Source organism: Lissotriton vulgaris, unplaced genomic scaffold, assembly GCF_964263255.1.
Source record: "Lissotriton vulgaris unplaced genomic scaffold, aLisVul1.2 SCAFFOLD_301, whole genome shotgun sequence".
NCBI classification, from domain to species: domain Eukaryota; kingdom Metazoa; phylum Chordata; class Amphibia; order Caudata; family Salamandridae; genus Lissotriton; species Lissotriton vulgaris.
The window spans coordinates 752,474-776,405 of NW_028244321.1; the positions used below are offsets into that span (position 1 = coordinate 752,474).

At 41.3% G+C, this 23,932-nt stretch overlaps 10 non-coding genes across 10 annotated transcripts; all 10 read left to right on the top strand.

The window, feature by feature from the left end:
• Positions 1 to 219: 219 nt before the first annotated feature.
• TRNAH-GUG (transfer RNA histidin (anticodon GUG)) lies at positions 220 to 291 on the top strand. Its single transcript has one exon. It is a non-coding gene; the product is annotated as a tRNA-His (tRNA).
• Positions 292 to 1,790: 1,499 nt separating this feature from the next.
• Positions 1,791 to 1,872, top strand: TRNAF-AAA (transfer RNA phenylalanine (anticodon AAA)). The gene has a single exon. It is a non-coding gene; the product is annotated as a tRNA-Phe (tRNA).
• Positions 1,873 to 9,029: 7,157 nt separating this feature from the next.
• TRNAH-GUG (transfer RNA histidin (anticodon GUG)) lies at positions 9,030 to 9,101 on the top strand. The gene has a single exon. It is a non-coding gene; the product is annotated as a tRNA-His (tRNA).
• Positions 9,102 to 11,972: 2,871 nt separating this feature from the next.
• On the top strand, positions 11,973 to 12,044 carry TRNAH-GUG (transfer RNA histidin (anticodon GUG)). Its single transcript has one exon. It is a non-coding gene; the product is annotated as a tRNA-His (tRNA).
• A 1,499-nt stretch (positions 12,045 to 13,543) lies between these two features.
• Positions 13,544 to 13,625, top strand: TRNAS-AGA (transfer RNA serine (anticodon AGA)). The gene has a single exon. It is a non-coding gene; the product is annotated as a tRNA-Ser (tRNA).
• A 1,288-nt stretch (positions 13,626 to 14,913) lies between these two features.
• Positions 14,914 to 14,985, top strand: TRNAH-GUG (transfer RNA histidin (anticodon GUG)). The gene has a single exon. It is a non-coding gene; the product is annotated as a tRNA-His (tRNA).
• Positions 14,986 to 16,483: 1,498 nt separating this feature from the next.
• On the top strand, positions 16,484 to 16,565 carry TRNAF-AAA (transfer RNA phenylalanine (anticodon AAA)). The gene has a single exon. It is a non-coding gene; the product is annotated as a tRNA-Phe (tRNA).
• Positions 16,566 to 19,426: 2,861 nt separating this feature from the next.
• Positions 19,427 to 19,508, top strand: TRNAS-AGA (transfer RNA serine (anticodon AGA)). Its single transcript has one exon. It is a non-coding gene; the product is annotated as a tRNA-Ser (tRNA).
• A 1,288-nt stretch (positions 19,509 to 20,796) lies between these two features.
• Positions 20,797 to 20,868, top strand: TRNAH-GUG (transfer RNA histidin (anticodon GUG)). Its single transcript has one exon. It is a non-coding gene; the product is annotated as a tRNA-His (tRNA).
• Positions 20,869 to 22,367: 1,499 nt separating this feature from the next.
• TRNAS-AGA (transfer RNA serine (anticodon AGA)) lies at positions 22,368 to 22,449 on the top strand. Its single transcript has one exon. It is a non-coding gene; the product is annotated as a tRNA-Ser (tRNA).
• The last annotated feature ends 1,483 nt before the right edge of the window (positions 22,450 to 23,932 follow it).

A 23,932-nucleotide genomic window follows, 5' to 3' on the forward strand; every position in this document is an offset into this window, starting at 1 on the left:
CATCACAGGCCCACCAGTGTATGTGTGATCTTTGACTCCTGCCAGTTCACAAGCAGGCGGCCAGGAAACGGTTTCAGCCTATCAACCACTGAGGAGATAAAGCCTTTGTATAAGGAATGAGGAAGCAATGAACACATTCAGCCTATCACAGGAGTAGCCCTGAGTGTTCCGAATCATAATTTCTTCATGTCACTGTACGTTTTTGAGCCCAAGTAGCTCGCCGTGATCGTATAGTGGTTAGTACTCTGCGTTGTGGCCGCAGCAACCTCGGTTCGAATCCGAGTCACGGCATTGTGGTTGGCAATGTCACGGCAGTTGGGTTTTTCCTTTACAGAATTCCCAAATGTACCAGTTGTTTTTGTACAATGTCTATTAAAAACAGATCCTTTTCAATATTTAAACGATCTTACGACAAATTATTTAAACACACATGATTATAAGAGGCAGGTATACTGTACTTACTGACATAAATTATCGTTCTTGAACATATTTGCGGTAAGGGGAGCGGAGCTCTCCCCCAGGCCAATCAGAATGCAGATGAATGCAGTTGCAGTTGAGTAACCTGTGTTGTGGCTGTCTACAGGGAATGCACATATGTAGCTGTCTCGCAGCCCAATCCAGACGTCAATTGAAGACAGGTTTTGATGCAAATAGAGCAGTAAGTGCAGAGAAATGCTCACTCTCTAAAAATGGCATTTATACAATAGTAAGATTAAATCCAACCTCACCAGTAGATAGGATTTATCAATAAATAAATAAAGCTTCTCCTCTCTGATATGGAATTACCCCCCAAAAAGTATAAGGGAATACCCAATGCTAACCTATGAGAGGGGCAGACCTCACAGTAGTGAAAAATGTAATAGACTGTTTGATACTACTAGGACATACAAACTACCACAGTACATGTCTTACCTTTTACTTACATAGCATGATGCCCCTAGGACTACCTAGGGCCTACCTTAGGGGTTACTGATATGTAATAAAATTGGAGTTTAAGGCTTGGCAAGTAGTTTTAAATGCCAAGTCGAAGTGGCAGTACACTGCAGCACAGGCACTGCAGTAGCAGGCTTGAGACAGGTTTGAAATGCTATTTCTTTGGGCGGCACAATCAGTCCCTGGGTATATGGTATACCACTTTACAAGGGGCTTTCAAGTAAATTAAATCTGTCAGTCAGGTATACTCCAATTATACACATGATTAGGGAAGAAGCACGTGCACTTCAGCACTGATTAGTAGCGATAAAGTGATCAGAGTCCTAAGGCCAACAAAAAGATACAGCAAAATGCGGAGGTGAAAAGCAATAAGGTGGGGTTGGGACCACCTTAAAAATGCAAGGTCTAACAAAAACGAACTAAGGATAACATGAGTAAAACATCAGGTTTCTCTACAGCATTTGGTGAGACAAGTGGGCCTTCTTTTATCTTCCATAAATTGAATCTTTCCCGGACCCCTTTATTATATAGCTCTTCAAGGAAAAAATATAAAGCACTTACAAAGGAGCCTCAAATCCTCAAAGATGGTAGACTTCTGTAATATGGGCCATATACTAAAAGCAGCACTAAAACAGAGTGCAATAGGGTCCAAAAAACTTGAGTGACCCATGAGAGTATGCATGCAAGCCTATGGTATTCCAAACTAGAGATATACGCATGCAATTTTTGTTTTTAGGAGAGAATGTGCCTGCTGAAAAAAACATTATTTTGAAAAAGTGCATTGCAGAATATCAGGAATTTGCTGTGGGACACCTTGAAAACTTGCATACAGATTATGTGCACACGCCTCAAAGTCAGTTGTTGTGGCCGAGTGGTTAAGGCGAAGGACTAAAAATCCATTGGGGTCTCCCCGCGCAGGTTCGAATCCTGCCGACAACGAGAATCTTTTTAACATCGGCTACAATTTCAGAAGTTAACCTTTAGTATTTCTTCCATGTCAGTTTTATAAATAGGTGGCTTATTTTGGTGTCACTATTGCCATATCACATATTTATTATCGCTCCTCCTTTCATATCTTTGCTATAACTCTCATCCTTCATAGCGCTGGTGCAAACGCTTCAAATTATTATACCCTGGCTCTCTCGGTCATACCTGTGCATGCACTTGAAACTTACTTTACCAATAAAAGAAGCAAATAGAGAAATAAAATAAAAGTGCTAGCTGGATTAGGCAAACACACTTCATAAAACTGCATTTTCTTTTCTATTCTCCCCGTGTTACAAGCTAAACTGCTCCCTGTGTAATTTCTCTTAACCTGCTGTTCCTGGAAGAGAATTTCATCTACAAGCTCTTTCTGTGTTTTTTCCTAGTCTTTTCTTTCCCTTTTCTTAGATTTGTAACTGTTCCTTTACGTGCTCTATTCAGGCGCCATTAATCTCATTTGAGCTCCTTGTACCTGCTGCTGTTTTCTCCACACCTCATACTGCCTTTTCCCTCTTTCTCTCTTTCTCTGTGGTTAGTGGCTACTTTCCAAAGCGTCTGATGCCCCAATGTTCCTTCGTCTTGTTGTCAGACGTGAATTTGAAAAGCAACAAAATTAACAAGCCTTTACCACTCACACATGGCAGAAGTTTATACTTTAATTCAATGAGCTAAGAAAAGTGTGTTGTGGGGCCCCTACGAGCCATGGTGCTTGCTTCATCATAATTAGGCATGCAGTCATTAGCCACAGCTCTGATTATGGGTCACTGAGGTCAGTTTCAATAATTCCTCAAAAACCTAACCATGCAGTCCCCCCTAACTGTGTAGTTATCTTGCTTTACTGCTGTTTGTGTGATTAGCTGGGAGGAGCTCACGGCAGCATCCTCCCAATAAAAGTGTAGATGGACCGTTCCTTAACTCTTTCTTGCTTCACATACAGATGGCTTGAGGAGGTACAGGGGAGATGCAGGTCTAATAAACAGAATAGAATATCTGCGCCAGGTGTGTTTCTCTGCATTGGTGTTCCATCACAGGCCCACCAGTGTATGTGTGATCTTTCACTCCTGCCAGTTCACAAGCAGGCGGCCAGGAAACGGTTTCAGCCTATCAACCACTGAGGAGATAAAGCCTTTGTATAAGGAATGAGGAAGCAATGAACACATTCAGCCTATCACAGAAGTAGCCCTGAGTGTTCTGAATTATAATTTCTTCATGTCACTGTATGTTATTGAGCCCAAGTAGCTCGCCGTGATCGTATAGCGGTTAGTACTCTGCGTTGTGGCCGCAGCAACCTTGGTTTGAATCCGAGTCACGGCATTGTGGTTGGCAATGTCACTGCAGTTGGGTTTTTCCTTTACAGAATTCCCAAATGTACCAGTTGTTTTTGTAAAATGTCTATTAAAAACAGATCCTTTTCAATATTTAAATGATCTATCGTCAAATTATTTAAACACACATGATTATAAGATGTAGGTATACTGTACTTACTGACATAAATTATCATTCTTGAACATATTTGCGGTAAGGGGAGCGGAGCTCTCCCCCAGGCCAATCAGAATGCAGATGAATGCAGTTGCAGTTGAGTGACCTGTGTTGTGGCTGTCTACAGGGAATGCACATATGTAGCTGTCTCGCAGCCCAATCCAGACGTCAATTAAAGACAGGTTTTCATGCAAATAGAGCAGTAAGTGCAGAGAAATGCTCACTCTCTAAAAATGGCATTTATACAATAGTAAGATTAAATCCAACCTCACCAGTAGATAGGATTTATCAATAAATAAATAAGGCTTCTCCTCTCTGATATGGAATTACCCCCCAAAAAGTATAAGGGAATACCCAATGCTAACCTATGAGAGGGGCAGACCTCACAGTAGTGAAAAATGTAATAGACTGTTTGATACTACTAGGACATACAAACTACCACAGTACATGTCTTACCTTTTACTTACATAGCATGATGCCCCTAGGACTACCTAGGGCCTACCTTAGGGGTTACTGATATGTAATAAAATTGGAGTTTAAGGCTTGGCAAGTAGTTTTAAATGCCAAGTCGAAGTGGCAGTACACTGCAGCACAGGCACTGCAGTAGCAGGCTTGAGACAGGTTTGAAATGCTATTTCTTTGGGCGGCACAATCAGTCCCTGGGTATATGGTATACCACTTTACAAGGGGCTTTCAAGTAAATTAAATCTGTCAGTCAGGTATACTCCAATTATACACATGATTAGGGAAGAAGCACGTGCACTTCAGCACTGATTAGTAGCGATAAAGTGATCAGAGTCCTAAGGCCAACAAAAAGATACAGCAAAATGCGGAGGTGAAAAGCAATAAGGTGTGGTTGGGACCACCTTAAGAATGCAAGGTCTAACAAAAACGAACTAAGGATAACATGAGTAAAACATCAGGTTTCTCTACAGCATTTGGTGAGACAAGTGGGCCTTCTAAATGTAATCTTTCCCGGACCCCTTTATTATATAGCTCTTCAAGGAAAAAATATAAAGCACTTACAAAGGAGCCTCAAATACTCAAAGATGGTAGACTTTTGTAATATGGGCCATATACTAAAAGCAGCAGGAAAACAGAGTGCAATAGGGTCCAAAAAACTTGAGTGACCCATGAGAGTATGCATGCAAGATTATGGTAATCCAAACTAGAGATATACTCCTGCAATTTTTGTTTTTAGGAGAGAATGTGCCTGCTGAAAAAAACACTTTTTAAAAAGTGCATTGCAGAATATCAGGAATGTGCTGTGGGACACCTTGAAAACTTGCATACAGATTATGTGTACACGCCTTACAGTCAGTTGTTTTGGCCGAGTGGTTAAGGCGATGGACTAGAAATCCCTTGGGGTCTCCCCGCGCAGGTTCGAATCCTGCCGACAACGAGAATCTTTTTAACATCGGCTACAATTTCAGAAGTTAACCTTTAGTATTTCTTCCATGTCAGTTTTATAAATAGGTGGCTTATTTTGGTGTCACTATTGCCATATCACATATTTATTATCGCTCCCCCTTTCATATCTTTGCTATAACTCTCGTCCTTCATTAGCGCTGGTGCAAACGCTTTAAATTATTATACCCTGGCTCTCTCGGTCATACCTGTGCATGCACTTGAAACTTACTTTACCAATAAAAGAAGCAACTAGAGAAATAAAATAAAAGTGCTAGCTGGATTAGGCAAACACACTTCATAAAACTGCATTTTCTTTTCTATTCTCCCCGTGTTACAAGCCTAACTGCTCCCTGTGTAATTTCTCTTAACCTGCTGTTCCTGGAAGAGAATTTCATCTACAAGCTCTTTCTGTGTTTTTTCCTAGTCTTTTCTTTCCCTTTCTTAGATTTGTAACTGTTCCTCTACGTGCTCTATTTAGGCGCCATTAATCTCATTTGAGCTCCTTGTACCTGCTACTGTTTTCTCCACACCTCATACTGTCTTTTCCCTCTTTCTCTCTTTCTCTGCGGTTGGTGGCTACTTTCCAAAGCGTCTGATGCCCCAATGTTCCTTCGTCTTGTTGTCAGACGTGAATTTGAAAAGCAACAAAATTAACAAGCCTCTACCACTCACACATGGCAGAAGTTTATACTTTAATTCAATGAGCTAAGAAAAGTGTGTTGTGGGGCCCCTACGAGCCATGGTGCTTGCTTCATCATAATTAGGCATGTAGTCATTAGCCACAGCTCTGATTATGGGTCACTGAGGTCAGTTTCAATAATTCCTCAAAAACCTAACCATGCAGTCCCTCCTAACTGTGTAGTTATCTTGCTTTACTGCTGTTTGTGTGATTAGCTGGGAGGAGCTCATGGCAGCATCCTCCCAATAAAAGTGAAGATGGACCGTTCCTTAACTCTTTCTTGCTTCACATACAGATGGCTTGAGGAGGTACAGGGGAGATGCAGGTCTAATAAACAGAATAGAATATCTGCGCCAGGTGTGTTTCTCTGCATTGGTGTCCCATCACAGGCCCACCAGTGTATGTGTGATCTTTGACTCCTGCCAGTTCACAAGCAGGCGGCCAGGAAACGGTTTCAGCCTATCAACCACTGAGGAGATAAAGCCTTTGTATAAGGAATGAGGAAGCAATGAACACATTCAGCCTATCACAGGAGTAGCCCTGAGTGTTCCGAATTATAATTTCTTCATGTCACTGTACATTATTGAGCCCAAGTAGCTCGCCGTGATCGTATAGTGGTTAGTACTCTGCGTTGTGGCCGCAGCAACCTCGGTTTGAATCCGAGTCACGGCATTGTGGTTGGCAATGTCACGGCAGTTGGGTTTTTCCTTTACAGAATTCCCAAATGTACCAGTTGTTTTTGTAAAATGTCTATTAAAAACAGATCCTTTTCAATATTTAAACGATCTAACGACAAATTATTTAAACACACATGATTATAAGATGTAGGTATACTGTACTTACTGACATAAATTATCGTTCTTGAACATATTTGGGGTAAGGGGAGCAGAGCTCCTCCCCAGGCCAATCAGAATGCAGATGAATGCAGTTGCAGTTGAGTGACCTGTGTTGTGGCTGTCTACAGGGAATGCACATATGTAGCTGTCTCGCAGCCCAATCCAGACGTCAATTGAAGACAGGTTTTCATGCAAATAGAGCAGTAAGTGCAGAGAAATGCTCACTCTCTAAAAATGGCATTTATACAATAGTAAGATTAAATCCAACCTCACCAGTAGATAGGATTTATCAATAAATAAATAAAGCTTCTCCTCTCTGATATGGAATTACCCCCCAAAAAGTATAAGGGAATACCCAATGCTAACCAATGAGAGGGGCAGACCTCACAGTAGTGAAAAAATGTAATAGACTGTTTGATACTACTAGGACATACAAACTACCACAGTACATGTCTTACCTTTTACTTACATAGCATGATGCCCCTAGGACTACTTAGGGCCTACCTTAGGGGTTACTGATATGTAATAAAATTGGAGTTTAAGGCTTGGCAAGTAGTTTTAAATGCCAAGTCGAAGTGGCAGTACACTGCAGCACAGGCACTGCAGTAGCAGGCTTGAGACAGGTTTGAAATGCTGTTTCTTTGGGTGGCACAATCAGTCCCTGGATATATGGTATACCACTTTACAAGGGGCTTTCAAGTAAATTAAATCTGTCAGTCAGGTATACTCCAATTATACACATGATTAGGGAAGAAGCACGTGCACTTCAGCACTGATTAGTAGCGATAAAGTGATCAGAGTCCCAAGGCCAACAAAAAGATACAGCAAAATGCGGAGGTGAAAAGCAATAAGGTGGGGTTGGGACCACCTTAAGAATGCAAGGTCTAACAAAAACGAACTAAGGATAACATGAGTAAAACATCAGGTTTTTCTACAGCATTTGGTGAGACAAGTGGGCCTTCTTTTATCTTCCATAAATGCAATCTTTCCTGGACCCCTTTATTAGAATGCTCTTCAAGGAAAAAATATAAAGCACTTACAAAGGAGCCTCAAATACTCAAAGATGGTAGACTTCTGTAATACGGGCCATATACTAAAAGCAGCACGAAAACAGAGTGCAATAGGGTCCAAAAAACTTGAGTGACCCATGAGAGTATGCATGCAAGCCTATGGTATTCCAAACTAGAGATATACGCATGCAATTTTTGTTTTTAGGAGAGAATGTGCCTGCTGAAAAAAAACATTATTTTTAAAAAGTGCATTGCAGAATATCAGGAATTTGCTGTGGGACACCTTGAAAACTTGCATACAGATTATGTGCACACACCTTACAGTCAGTTGTTGTGGCCGAGTGGTTAAGGAGATGGACTAGAAATCCATTGGGGTCTCCCCGCGCAGGTTCGAATCCTGCCGACAACGAGAATCTTTTTAACATCGGCTACAATTTCAGAAGTTAACCTTTAGTATTTCTTCCATGTCAGTTTTATAAATAGGTGGCTTATTTTGGTGTCACTATTGCCATATCACATATTTATTATCGCTCCCCCTTTCATATCTTTGCTATAACTCTCGTCCTTCATTAGCGCTGGTGCAAACGCTTCAAATTATTATACCCTGGCTCTCTCGGTCATACCTGTGCATGCACTTGAAACTTACTTTACCAATAAAAGAAGCAAATAGAGAAATAAAATAAAAGTGCTAGCTGGATTAGGCAAACACACTTCATAAAACGGCATTTTCTTTTCTATTCTCCCCCGTGTTACAAGCTTAACTGCTCCCTGTGTAATTTCTCTTAACCTGCTGTTCCTGGAAGAGAATTTCATCTACAAGCTCTTTCTGTGTTTTTTCCTTGTCTTTTCTTTCCCTTTTCTTAGATTTGTAACTGTTCCTTTACGTGCTCTATTTAGGCGCCATTAATCTCATTTGAGCTCCTTGTACCTGCTGCAGTTTTCTCCACACCTCATACTGTCTTTTCCCTCTTTCTCTCTTTCTCTGCGGTTGGTGGCTACTTTCCAAAGCGTCTGATGCCCCAAAGTTCCTTGGTCTTGTTGTCAGACGTGAATTTGAAAAGCAACAAAATTAACAAGCCTTTACCACTCACACATGGCAGAAGTTTATACTTTAATTCAATGAGCTAAGAAATGTGTGTTGTGGGGCCCCTACGAGCCATTGTGCTTGCTTCATCATAATTAGGCATGCAGTCATTAGCCACAGCTCTGATTATGGGTCACTGAGGTCAGTTTCAATAATTCCTCAAAAACCTAACCGTGCATTCCCCCCTAACTTTGTAGGTATCTTGCTTTACTGCTGTTTGTGTGATTAGCTGGGAGGAGCTCACGGCAGCATCCTCCCAATAAAAGTGTAGATGGACCGTTCCTTAACTCTTTCTTGCTTCACATACAGATGGCTTGAGGAGGTACAGGGGAGATGCAGGTCTAATAGACAGAATAGAATATCTGCACCAGGTGAGTTTCTCTGCATTGGTGTCCCATCACAGGCCCACCAGTGTATGTGTGATCTTTGACTCCTGCCAGTTCACAAGCAGGCGGCCAGGAAACGGTTTCAGCCTATCAACCACTGAGGCGATAAAGCCTTTGTTTAAGGAATGAGGAAGCAATGAACACATTCAGCCTATCACAGGAGTAGCCCTGAGTGTTCCGAATTATAATTTCTTCATGTCACTGTACGTTATTGAGCTCAAGTAGCTCGCCGTGATCGTATAGTGGCTAGTACTCTGCGTTGTGGCCGCAGCAACCTCGGTTCGAATCCGAGTCACGGCATTGTGGTTGGCAATGTCACGGCAGTTGGGTTTTTCCTTTACAGAATTCCCAAATGTACCAGTTGATTTTGTAAAATGTCTATTAAAAACAGATCCTTTTCAATATTTAAACGATCTAATGACAAATTATTTAAACACACATGATTATAAGATGTAGGTATACTGTACTCACTGACATAAATTATCGTTCTTGAACATATTTGCGGTAAGGGGAGCGTAGCTCTCCCCCAGGCCAATCAGAATGCAGATGAATGCAGTTGCAGTTGAGTGACCTGTGTTGTGGCTGTCTACAGGGAATGCACATATGTAGCTGTCTCGCAGCCCAATCCAGACGTCAATTGAAGACAGGTTTTCATGCAAATAGAGCAGTAAGTGCAGAGAAATGCTCACTCTCTAAAAATGGCATTTATACAATAGTAAGATTAAATCCAACCTCACCAGTAGATAGGATTTATCAATAAATAAATAAAGCTTCTCCTCTCTGATATGGAATTACCCCCCAAAAAGTATAAGGGTATACCCAATGCTAACCTATGAGAGGGGCAGACCTCACAGTAGTGAAAAATGTAATAGACTGTTTGATACTACTAGGACATACAAACTACCACAGTACATGTCTTACCTTTTACATACATAGAATGATGCCCCTAGGACTACCTAGGGCCTACCTTAGGGGTTACTGGTATGTAATAAAATTGGAGTTTAAGGCTTGGCAAGTAGTTTTAAATGCCAAGTCGAAGTGGCAGTACACTGCAGCACAGGCACTGCAGTAGCAGGCTTGAGACAGGTTTGAAATACTATTTCTTTGGGCGGCACAATCAGTCCCTGGGTATATGGTATACCACTTTACAAGGGGCTTTCAAGTAAATTAAATCTGTCAGTCAGGTATACTCCAATTATACACATGATTAGGGAAGAAGCATGTGCACTTCAGCACTGATTAGTAGCAATAAAGTGATCAGAGTCCTAAGGCCAACAAAAGGATACAGCAAAATGCGGAGGTGAAAAGCAATAAGGTGGGGTTGGGACCACCTTAAGAATGCAAGTTCTAACAAAAACGAACTAAGGATAACATGAGTAAAACATCAGGTTTCTCTACAGCATTTGGTGAGACAAGTGGGCCTTCTTTTATCTTCCATAAATGCAATCTTTACCGGACCCCTTTATTATATAGCTCTTCAAGGAAAAAATATAAAGCACTTACAAAGGAGCCTCAAATACTCAAAGATGGTAGACTTCTGTAATACGGGCCATATACTAAAAGCAGCACAAAAACAGAGTGCAATAGGGTCCAAAAAACTTGAGTGACCCATGAGAGTATGCATGCAAGCCTATAGTATTCCAAACTAGAGATATACGCATGCAATTATTTTTTTTAGGAGAGATTGTGCCTGCTGAAAAAAAACATTATTTTTAAAAAGTGCATTGCAGAATATCAGGAATTAGCTGTGGGACACCTTGAAAACTTGCATACAGATTATGTGCACACACCTTACAGTCAGTTGTTGTGGCCGAGTGTTTAAGGCGGTGGACTAGAAATCCATTGGGGTCTCCACGCGCAGGTTCGAATCCTGCCGACAACAAGAATCTTTTTAACATCGGCTACAATTTCAGAAGTTAACCTTTAGTATTTCTTCCATGTCAGTTTTATAAATAGGTGGCTTATTTTGGTGTCACTATTGCCATATCACATATTTATTATCGCTCCCCCTTTCATATCTTTGCTATAACTCTCGTCCTTCATTAGCGCTGGTGCAAACGCTTCAAATTATTATACCCTGGCTCTCTCGGTCATACCTGTGCATGCACTTGAAACTTACTTTACCAATAAAAGAAGCTAATAGAGAAATAAAATAAAAGTGCTAGCTGGATTAGGCAAACACACTTCATAAAACGGCATTTTCTTTTCTATTCTCCCCCGTGTTACAAGCTTAACTGATCCCTGTGTAATTTCTCTTAACCTGCTGTTCCAGGAAGAGAATTTCATCTACAAGCTCTTTCTGTGTTTTTTCCTAGTCTTTTCTTTCCCTTTTCTTAGATTTGTAACTGTTCCTTTACGTGCTCTATTTAGGCGCCATTAATCTCATTTGAGCTCCTTGTACCTGCTGCTGTTTTCTCCACACCTCATACTGTCTTTTCCCTCTTTCTCTCTTTCTCTGCGGTTGGTGGCTACTTTCCAAAGCGTCTGATGCCCCAAAGTTCCTTTGTCTTGTTGTCAGACGTGAATTTGAAAAGCAACAAAATTAACAAGCCTTTACCACTCACACATGGCAGAAGTTTATACTTTAATTCAATGAGCTAAGAAAAGTGTGTTGTGGGGCCCCTACAAGCCATGGTGCTTGCTTCATCATAATTAGGCATGCAGTCATTAGCCACAGCTCTGATTATGGGTCACTGAGGTCAGTTTCAATAATTCCTCAAAAACCTAACCATGCAGTCCCCCCTAACTGTGTAGTTATCTTGCTTTACTGCTGTTTGTGTGATTAGCTGGGAGGAGCTCACGGCAGCATCCTCCCAATAAAAGTGTAGATGGACCGTTCCTTAACTCTTTCTTGCTTCACATACAGATGGCTTGAGGAGGTACAGGGGAGATGCAGGTCTAATAAACAGAATAGAATATCTGCGCCAGGTGTGTTTCTCTGCATTGGTGTCCCATCACAGGCCCACCAGTGTATGTGTGATCTTTGACTCCTGCCAGTTCACAAGCAGGCGGCCAGGAAACGGTTTCAGCCTATCAACCACTGAGGAGATAAAGCCTTTGTATAAGGAATGAGGAAGCAATGAACACATTCAGCCTATCACAGGAGTAGCCCTGAGTGTTCCGAATTATAATTTCTTCATGTCACTGTAAGTTATTGAGCCCAAGTAGCTCGCCGTGATCGTATAGTGGTTAGTACTCTGCGTTGTGGCCGCAGCAACCTCGGTTCGAATCCGAGTCACGGCATTGTGGTTGGCAATGTCACGGCAGTTGGGTTTTTCCTTTACAGAATTCCCAAATGTACCAGTTGATTTTGTAAAATGTCTATTAAAAACAGATCCTTTTCAATATTTAAACGATCTAACGACAAATTATTTAAACACACATGATTATAAGATGTAGGTATACTGTACTTACTGACATAAATTATCGTTCTTGAACATATTTGCGGTAAGAGGAGCGGAGCTCTCCCCCAGGCCAATCAGAATGCAGATGAATGCAGTTGCAGTTGAGTGACCTGTGTTGTGGCTGTCTACAGGGAATGCACATATGTAGCTGTCTCGCAGCCCAATCCAGACGTCAATTGAAGACAGGTTTTCATGCAAATAGAGCAGTAAGTGCAGAGAAATGCTCACTCTCTAAAAATGGCATTTATACAATAGTAAGATTAAATCCAACCTCACCAGTAGATAGGATTTATCAATAAATAAATAAAGCTTCTCCTCTCTGATATGGAATTACCCCACAAAAAGTATAAGGGAATACCCAATGCTAACCTATGAGAGGGGCAGACCTCACAGTAGTGAAATATGTAATAGACTGTTTGATACTACTAGGACATACAAACTACCACAGTACATGTCTTACCTTTTACTTACATAGCATGATGCCCCTAGGACTACCTAGGGCCTACCTTAGGGGTTACTGATATGTAATAAAATTGGAGTTTAAGGCTTGGCAAGTAGTTTTAAATGCCAAGTCGAAGTGGCAGTACACTGCAGCACAGGCACTGCAGTAGCAGGCTTGAGACAGGTTTGAAATGCTATTTCTTTGGGCGGCACAATCAGTCCCTGGGTATATGGTATACCACTTTACAAGGGGCTTTCAAGTAAATTAAATCTGTCAGTCAGGTATACTCCCATTATACACATGATTAGGGAAGAAGCACGTGCACTTCAGCACTGATTAGTAGCGATAAAGTGATCAGAGTCCTAAGGCCAACAAAAAGATACAGCAAAATGCGGAGGTGAAAAGCAATAAGGTGGGGTTGGGACCACCTTAAGAATGCAAGGTCTAACAAAAACGAACTAAGGATAACATGAGTAAAACATCAGGTTTCTCTACAGCATTTGGTGAGACAAGTGGGCCTTCTTTTATCTTCCATAAATGCAATCTTTCCCGGACCCCTTTATTATATAGCTCTTCAAGGAAAAAATATAAAGCACTTACAAAGGAGCCTCAAATACTCAAAGATGGTAGACTTCTGTAATATGGGCCATATACTAAAAGCAGCACGAAAACAGAGTGCAATAGGGTCCAAAAAACTTGAGTGACCCATGAGAGTATGCATGCAAGCCTATGGTATTCCAAACTAGAGATACACGCATGCAATTTTTGTTTTTAGGAGAGAATGTGCCTGCTGAAAAAAACATTATTTTTAAAAAGTGCATTGCAGAATATCAGGAATTTGCTGTGGGACACCTTGAAAACTTGCATACAGATTATGTGCACACGCCTTACAGTCAGTTGTTGTGGCCGAGTGGTTAAGGCGATGGACTAGAAATCCATGGGGGTCTCCCCGTGCAGGTTCGAATCCTGCCAACAACGAGAATATTTTTAACATCGGCTACAATTTCAGAAGTTAACCTTTAGTATTTCTTCCATGTCAGTTTTATAAGTAGGTGGCTTATTTTGGTGTCACTATTGCCATATCACATATTTATTATTGCTTCCCCTTTCATATCTTTGCTATAACTCTCGTCCTTCATTAGCGCTGGTGCAAACGCTTCAAATTATTATACCCTGGCTCTCTCGGTCATACCTGTGCATGCACTAGAAACTTACTTTACCAATAAAAGAAGCAAATAGAGAAATAAAATAAAAGTGCTAGCTGGATTAGGCAAACACACTTCATAAAACTGCATTTTCTTTTCTATTCTCCCCGTGTTACAAGCTTAACTGCTCCCTGTGTAATTTCTCTTAACCTGCTGTTCCTGGAAGAGAATTTCATCTACAAGCTCTTTCTGTGTTTTTTCCTAGTCTTTTCTTTCCCTTTTCTTAGATTTGTAACTGTTCCTTTACGTGCTCTATTTAGGCGCCATTAATCTCATTTGAGCTCCTTGTACCTGCTGCTGTTTTCTCCACACCTCATACTGGCTTTTCCCTCTTTCTCTCTTTCTCTGCGGTTGGTGGCTACTTTCCAAAGCGTCTGATGCCCCAAAGTTCCTTCGTCTTGTTGTCAGACGTGAATCTGAAAAGCAACAAAATTAACAAGCCTTTACCACTCACACATGGCAGAAGTTTATACTTTAATTCAATGAGCTAAGAAAAGTGTGTTGTGGGGCCCCTACAAGCCATGGTGCTTGCTTCATCATAATTAGGCATGCAGTCATTAGCCACAGCTCTGATTATGGGTCACTGAGGTCAGTTTCAATAATTCCTCAAAAACCTAACCATGCAGTCCCCCCTAACTGTGTAGTTATCTTGCTTTACTGCTGTTTGTGTGATTAGCTGGGAGGAGCTCACGGCAGCATCCTCCCAATAAAAGTGTAGATGGACCTTTCCTTAACTCTTTCTTGCTTCACATACAGATGGCTTGAGGAGGTACAGGGGAGATGCAGGTCTAATAAACAGAATAGAATATCTGCGCCAGGTGTGTTTCTCTGCATTGGTGTCCCATCACAGGCCCACCAGTGTATGTGTGATCTTTGACTCCTGTCAGTTCACAAGCAGGCGGCCAGGAAACGGTTTCAGCTTATCAACCACTGAGGAGATAAAGCCTTTGTATAAGGAATGAGGAAGCAATGAACACATTCAGCCTATCACAGGAGTAGCCCTGAGTGTTCCGAATAATAATTTCTTCATGTCACTGTACGTTTTTGAGCCCAAGTAGCTTGCCGTGATCGTATAGTGGTTAGTACTCTGCGTTGTGGCCGCAGCAACCTCGGTTCGAATCCGAGTCACGGCATTGTGGTTGGCAATGTCACGGCAGTTGTGTTTTCCTTTACAGAATTCCCAAATGTACCTGTTGTTTTTGTAAAATGTCTATTAAAAACAGATCCTTTTCAATATTTAAACGATCTAACGACAAATTATTTAAACACACATGATTATAAGATGTAGGTATACTGTACTTACTGACATAAATTATCGTTCTTGAACATATTTGCGGTAAGGGGAGCGGAGCTCTCCCCCAGGCCAATCAGAATGCAGATGAATGCAGTTGCAGTTGAGTGACCTGTGTTGTGGCTGTCTACAGGGAATGCACATATGTAGCTGTCTCGCAGCCCAATCCAGACGTCAATTGAAGACAGGATTTCATGCAAATAGAGCAGTAAGTGCAGAGAAATGCTCACTCTCTAAAAATGGTATTTATACAACAGTAAGATTAAATCCAACCTCACCAGTAGATAGGATTTATCAATAAATAAATAAAGCTTCTCCTCTCTGATATGGAATTACCCCCCAAAAAGTATAAGGGAATACCCAATGCTAACCTATGAGAGGGGCAGACCTCACAGTAGTGAAAAATGTAGTAGACTGTTTGATACTACTAGGACATACAAACTACCACAGTACATGTCTTACCTTTTACTTACATAGCATGATGCCCCTATGACTACTTAGGGCCTACCTTAGGGGTTACTGATATGTAATAAAATTGGAGTTTAAGGCTTGGCAAGTAGTTTTAAATGCCAAGTCGAAGTGGCAGTAAACTGCAGCACAGGCACTGCAGTAGCAGGCTTGAGACAGGTTTGAAATGCTATTTCTTTGGGCGGCACAATCAGTCCCTGGGTATATGGTATACCACTCTACAAGGGGCTTTCAAGTAAATTAAATCTGTCAGTCAGGTATACTCCAATTATACACATGATTAGGGAAGAAGCACATGCACTTCAGCACTGATTAGTAGCGATAAAGTGATCAGAGTCCTAAGGCCAACAAAAAGATACAGCAAAATGCGGAGGTGAAAAGCAATAAGGTGGGGTTGGGACCACCTTAACAATGCAAGGTCTAACAAAAACGAACTAAGGATAACATGAGTAAAACATCAGGTTTCTCTACAGCATTTGGTGAGACAAGTGGGCCTTCTTTTATCTTCCATAAATGCAATCTTTCCCGGACCCCTTTATTATATAGCTCTTCAAGGAAAAAATATAAAGCACTTACAAAGGAGCCTCAAATACTCAAAGATGGTAGACTTCTGTAATACGGGCCATATACTAAAAGCAGCATGAAAACAGAGTGCAATAGGGTCCAAAAAACTTGAGTGACCCATGGGAGTATGCATGCAAGCCTATGGTATTCCAAACTAGAGATATACGCATGCAATTTTTGTTTTTAGGAGAGAATGTGCCTGCTGAAAAATACATTATTTTTAAAAAGTGCATTGCAGAATATCAGGAATTTGCTGTGGGACACCTTGAAAACTTGCATACAGATTATGTGCACACGCCTTACAGTCAGTTGTTGTGGCCGAGTGGTTAAGGCGATGGACTAAAAATCCATTGGGGTCTCCCCGCGCAGGTTCGAATCCTGCCGACAACGAGAATCTTTTTAACATCGGGTACAATTTCAGAAGATAACCTTTAGTATTTCTTCCATGTCAGTTTTATAAATAGGTGGCTTATTTTGGTGTCACTATTGCCATATCACATATTTTTTATCGCTCCCCATTTCATATCTTTGCAATAACTCTCGTCCTTCATTAGCGCTGGTGCAAACGCTTCAAATTATTATACCCTGGCTCTCTCGGTCATACCTGTGCATGCACTTGAAGCTTACTTTACCAATAAAAGAAGCAAATAGAGAAATAAAATAAAAGTGCTAGCTGGATTAGGCAAACATACTTCATAAAACTGCATTTTCTTTTCTATTCTCCCCCGTGTTACAAGCTTAACTGCTCCCTGTGTAATTTGTCTTAACCTGCTGTTCCTGGAAGAGAATTTCATCTACAAGCTCTTTCTGTATTTTTTCCTAGTCTTTTCTTTCCCTTTTCTTAGATTTGTAACTGTTCCTTTACGTGCTCTATTTAGGCGCCATTAATCTCATTTGAGCTCCTTGTACCTGCTGCTGTTTTCTCCACACCTCATACTGTCTTTTCCCTCTTTCTCTCTTTCTCTGCGGTTGGTGGCTACTTTTCAAAGCGTCTGATGCCCCAATGTTCCTTCGTCTTGTTGTCAGACGTGAATTTGAAAAGCAACAAAATTAACAAGCCTTTACCACTCACACATGGCCGGAGTTTATACTTTAATTCAATGAGCTAAGAAAAGTGTGTTGCGGGGCCCCTACGAGCCATGGTGCTTGCTTCATCATAATTAGGCATGCAGTCATTAGCCACAGCTCTGATTATGGGTCACTGAGGTCAGTTTCAATAATTCCTCAAAAACCTAACCATGCAATCCCCCCTAACTGTGTAGTTGTCTTGCTTTACTGCTGTTTGTGTGATTAGCTGGGAGGAGCTCACGGCAGCATCCTACCAATAAAAGTGAAGATGGACCGCTCCTTAACTCTTTCTTGCTTCACATACAGATGGCTTGAGGAGGTACAGGGGAGATGCAGGTCTAATAAACAGAATAGAATATCTGCGCCAGGTGTGTTTCTCTGCATTGGTGTCCCATCACAGGCCCACCAGTGTATGTGTGATCTTTGACTCCTGCCAGTTCACAAGCAGGCGGCCAGGAAACGGTTTCAGCCTATCAATCACTGAGGAGATAAAGCCTTTGTATAAGGAATGAGGAAGCAATGAACACATTCAGCCTATCACAGGAGTAGCCCTGAGTGTTCCGAATTATAATTTCTTCATGTCACTGTACGTTATTGAGCCCAAGTAGCTCGCCGTGATCGTATAGTGGTTAGTACTCTGCGTTGTGGCCGCAGCAACCTCGGTTTTAATCCGAGTCACGGCATTGTGGTTGGCAATGTCACGGCAGTTGGGTTTTTCCTTTACAGAATTCCCAAATGTACCAGTTGTTTTTGTAAAATGTCTATTAAAAACAGATCCTTTTCAATATTTAAACGCTCTAACGACAAATTATTTAAACACACATGATTATAAGATGTAGGTATACTGTACTTACTGACATAAATTATCGTTCTTGAACATATTTGCGGTAAGGGGAGCGGGGCTCTCCCCCAGGCCAATCAGAATGCAGATGAATGCAGTTGCAGTTGAGTGACCTGTGTTGTGGCTGTCTACAGGGAATGCACATATGTAGCTGTCTCGCAGCCCAATCCAGACGTCAATTGAAGACAGGTTTTCATGCAAATAGAGCAGTAAGTGCAGAGAAATGCTCACTCTCTAAAAATGGCATTTATACAATAGTAAGATTAAATCCAACCTCACCAGTAGATAGGATTTATCAATAAAAAAATAAAGCTTCTCCTCTCTGATATGGAATTACCCCCCCAAAAAGTATAAGGGAATACCCAATGCTAACCTATGAGAGGGGCAGACCTCACAGTAGTGAAAAATGTAATAGACTGTTTGATACTACTAGGACATACAAACTACCACAGTACATGTCTTACCTTTTACTTACATAGCATGATGCCCCTAGGACTACCTAGGGCCGACCTTAGGGGTTACTGATATGTAATAAAATTGGAGTTTAAGGCTTGGCAAGTAGTTTTAAATGCCATGTCGAAGTGGCAGTACACTGCAGCACAGGCACTGCAGTAGCAGGCTTGAGACAGGTTTGAAATGCTATTTCTTTGGGCGGCACAATCAGTCCCTGGGTATATGGTATACCACTCTACAAGGGGCTTTCAAGTAAATTAAATCTGTCAGTCAGGTATACTCCAATTATACACATGATTAGGGAAGAAGCACGTGCACTTCAGCACTGATTAGTAGCGATAAAGTGATCAGAGTCCTAAGGCCAACAAAAAGATACAGCAAAATGCGGAGGTGAAAAGCAATAATGTGGGGTTGGGACCACCTTAAGAATGCAAGGTCTAACAAAAACGAACTAAGGATAACATGAGTAAAACATCAGGTTTCTCTACAGCATTTGGTGAGACAAGTGGGCCTTCTTTTATCTTCCATAAATGCAATCTTTCCCGGACCCCTTTATTATATAGCTCTTCAAGGAAAAAATATAAAGCACTTACAAAGGAGCCTCAAATACTCAAAGATGGTAGACTTCTGTAATATGGGCCATATACTAAAAGCAGCACGAAAACAGAGTGCAATAGGGTCCAAAAAACTTGAGTGACCCATGAGAGTATGCATGCAAGACTTTGGTATTCCAAACTAGAGATATACGCATGCAATTTTTGTTTTTAGGAGAAAATGTGCCTAATGAAAAAAACATTATTTTTAAAAAGTGCATTGCAGAATATCAGGAATGTGCTGTCGGACACCTTGAAAACTTGCATACAGATTATGTGCACACACCTTACAGTCAGTTGTTGTGGCCGAGTGGTTAAGGCGATGGACTAGAAATCCATTGGGGTCTCCCCGCGCAGGTTCGAATCCTGCCGACAACGAGAATCTTTTTAACATCGGCTACAATTTCAGAAGTTAACCTTTAGTATTTCTTCCATGTCAGTTTTATAAATAGGTGGCTTATTTTGGTGTCACTATTGCCATATCACATATTTATTATCGCTCCCCCTTTCATATCTTTGCTATAACTCTCGTCCTTCATTAGCGCTGGTGCAAACGCTTCAAATTATTATACCCTGGCTCTCTCGGTCATACCTGTGCATGCACTTGAAACTTACTTTACCAATAAAAGAAGCAAATAGAGAAATAAAATAAAAGTGCTAGCTGGATTAGGCAAACACACTTCATAAAACTGCATTTTCTTTTCTATTCTCCCCCGTGTTACAAGCTTAACTGCTCCCTGTGTAATTTCTCTTAACCTGCTGTCCCTGGAAGAGAATTTCATCTACAAGCTCTTTCTGTGTTTTTTCCTAGTCTTTTCTTTCCCTTTTCTTAGATTTGAACTGTTCCTTTACGTGCTCTATTTATGCGCCATTAATCTCATTTGAGCTCCTTGTACCTGCTGCTGTTTTCTCCACACCTCATACTGTCCTTTCCCTCTTTCTCTCTTTCTCTGCGGTTGGTGAATAATTTCCAAAGCGTCTGATGCCCCAATGTTCCTTTGTCTTGTTGTCAGACGTGAATTTGAAAAGCAACAAAATTAACAAGCCTTTACCACTCACACATGGCAGGAGTTTATACTTTAATTCAATGAGCTAAGAAAAGTGTGTTGCGGGGCCCCTACGAGCCATGGTGCTTGCTTCATCATGATTAGGCATGCTGTCATTAGCCACAGCTCTGATTATGGGTCACTGAGGTCAGTTTCAATAATTCCTCAGAAACCTAACCATGCAGTCCCCCCTAACTGTGTAGTTATCTTGCTTTACTGCTGTTTGTGTGATTAGCTGGGAGGAGCTCACGGCAGCATCCTCCCAATAAAAGTGTAGATGGACCGTTCCTTAACTCTTTCTTGCTTCACATACAGATGGCTTGGGGAGGTACAGGGGAGATGCAGGTCTAATAAACAGAATAGAATATCTGCGCCAGGTGTGTTTCTCTGCATTGGTGTCCCATCACAGGCCCACCAGTGTATGTGTGATCTTTGACTCCTGCCAGTTCACAAGCAGGCGGTCAGGAAACGGTTTCAGCCTATCAACCACTGAGGAGATAAAGCCTTTGTATAAGGAATGAGGAAGCAATGAACCCATTCAGCCTATCACAGGAGTAGCCCTGAGTGTTCTGAATTATAATTTCTTCATGTCACTGTACGTTATTGAGCCCAAGTAGCTCGCCGTGATCGTATAGTGGTTAGTACTCTGCGTTGTGGCCGCAGCAACCTTGGTTCGAAACCGAGTCACGGCATTGTGGTTGGCAATGTCACGGCAGTTGGGCTTTTCCTTTACAGAATTCCCAAATGTACCAGTTGTTTTTGTAAAATGTCTATTAAAAACAGATCCTTTTCAATATTTAAACGATCTAACGACAAATTATTTAAACACACATGATTATAAGATGTAGGTATACTGTACTTACTGACATAAATTATCGTTCTTGAACATATTTGCAGTAAGGGGAGCGGAGCTCTCCCCCAGGCAAATCAGAATGCAGATGAATGCAGTTGCAGTTGAGTGACCTGTGTTGTGGCTGTCTACAGGGAATGCACATATGTAGCTGTCTCGCAGCCCAATCCAGACGTCAATTGAAGACAGGTTTTCATGCAAATAGAGCAGTAAGTGCAGAGAAATGCTCACTCTCTAAAAATGGCATTTATACAATAGTAAGATTAAATCCAACCTCACCAGTAGATAGGATTTATCAATGAATAAATAAAGCTTCTCCTCTCTGATATGGAATTACCCCCCAAAAAGTATAAGGGAATACCCAATGCTAACCAATGAGAGGGGCAGACCTCACAGTAGTGAAAAATGTAATAGACTGTTTGATACTACTAGGACATACAAACTACCACAGTACATGTCTTACCTTTTACTTACATAGCATGATGCCCCTAGGACTACTTAGGACCTACCTTAGGGGTTACTGATATGTAATAAAATTGGAGTTTAAGGCTTGACAAGTAGTTTTAAATGCCAAGTCGAAGTGGCAGTACACTGCAGCACAGGCACTGCAGTAGCAGGCTTGAGACAGGTTTGAAATGCTATTTCTTTGGGCGGCACAATCAGTCCCTGGGTATATGGTATACCACTTTACAAGGGGCTTTCAAGTAAATTAAATCTGTCAGTCAGGTATATTCCAATTATACACATGATTAAGGAAGAAGCACGTGCACTTCAGCACTGATTAGTAGCGATAAAGTGATCAGAGTCCTAAGGCCAACAAAAAGATACAGCAAAATGCGGAGGTGAAAAGCAATGAGGTGGGGTTGGGACCACCTTAAGAATGCAAGGTCTAACAAAAACGAACTAAGGATAACATGAGTAAAACATCAGGTTTCTCTACAGCATTTGGTGAGACAAGTGGGCCATCTTTTATCTTCCATAAATGCAATCTTTCCCGGACCCCTTTATTTTATAGCTCTTCAAGGAAAAAATATAAAGCACTTACAAAGGAGCCTCGAATACTCAAAGATGGTAGACTTCTGTAATATGGGCCATATACTAAAAGCAGCACGAAAACAGAGTGCAATAGGGTCCAAAAAACTTGAGTGACCCATGGGAGTATGCATGCAAGCCTATGGTATTCCAAACTAGAGATATACGCATGCAATTTTTGTTTTTAGGAGAGAATGTGCCTGCTGAAAAATACATTATTTTTAAAAAGCTCATTGCAGAATATCAGGAATTTGCTGTGGGACACCTTGAAAACTTGCATACAGATTATGTGCACAAGCCTTACAGTTAGTTGTTGTGGCCGAGTGGTTAAGGTGATGGACTAGAAATCCATTGGGGTCTCCCCGCGCAGGTTCAAATCCTGCCGACAACGAGAATCTTTTTAACATCGGATACAATTTCAGAAGATAACTTTTAGTATTTCTTCCATGTCAGTTGTATAAATAGGTGGCTTATTTTGGTGTCACTATTGCCATATCACATATTTATTATCGCTCCCCCTTTCATATCTTTGCTATAACTCTCGTCCTTCATTAGCGCTGGTGCAAACGCTTCAAATTATTATACCCTGGCTCTCTCGGACATACCTGTGCATGCACTTGAAACTTACTTTACCAATAAAAGAAGCAAATAGAGAAATAAAATAAAAGTGCTAGCTGGATTAGGCAAACGCACTTCATAAAACTGCATTTTCTTTTCTATTCTCCCCCGTGTTACAAGCTTAACTGCTCCATGTGTAATTTCTCTTAACCTGCTGTTCCTGGAAGAGAATTTCATCTACAAGCTCTTTCTGTATTTTTTCCTAGTCTTTTCTTTCCCTTTTCTTAGATTTGTAACTGTTCCTTTACGTGCTCTATTTAGGTGCCATTAATCTCATTTGCGCTCCTTGTACCGGCTGCTGTTTTCTCCACACCTCATACTGTCTTTTCCCTCTTTCTCTCTTTCTCTGCGGTTGGTGGCTACTTTCCAAAGCGTCTGATGCCCCAATGTTCCTTCGTCTTGTTGTCAGACGTGAATTTGAAAAGCAACAAAATTAACAAGCCTTTACCACTCACACATGGCCGGAGTTTATACTTTAATTCAATGAGCTAAGAAAAGTGTGTTGCGGGGCCCCTACGAGCCATGGTGCTCGCTTCATCATAATTAGGCATGCAGTCATTAGCCACAGCTCTGATTATGGGTCACTGAGGTCAGTTTCAATAATTCCTCAAAAACCTAACCATGCAGTCCCCCCTAACTGTGTAGTTATTTTGCTTTACTGCTGTTTCTGTGATTAGCTGGGAGGAGCTCACGGCAGCATCCTCCCAATAAAAGTGTAGATGGACCGTTCCTTAACTCTTTCTTGCTTCACATACAGATTGCTTGAGGAGGTACAGGGGAGATGCAGGTCTAATAAACAGAATAGGATATCTGCGCCAGGTGTGTTTCTCTGCATTGGTGTCCCATGACAGGCCCACCAGTGTATGTGTGATCTTTGACTCCTGCCAGTTCACAAGCAGGCGGCCAGGAAACGGTTTCAGCCTATCAACCACTGAGGAGATAAAGCCTTTGTATAAGGAATGAGGAAGCAATTAACACATTCAGCCTATCACAGGAGTAGCCCTGAGTGTTCCAAATTATAATTTCTTCATGTCACTGTACGTTATTGAGCCCAAGTAGCTCGCCGTAATCGTATAGTGGTTAGTACTCTGCGTTGTGGCCGCAGCAACCTCGGTTTTAATCCGAGTCACGGCATTGTGGTTGGCAATGTCACGGCAGTTGGGTTTTTCCTTTACAGAATTCCCAAATGTACCAGTTGTTTTTGTAAAATGTCTATTAAATACAGATCCTTTTCAATATTTAAACGATCTAACGAC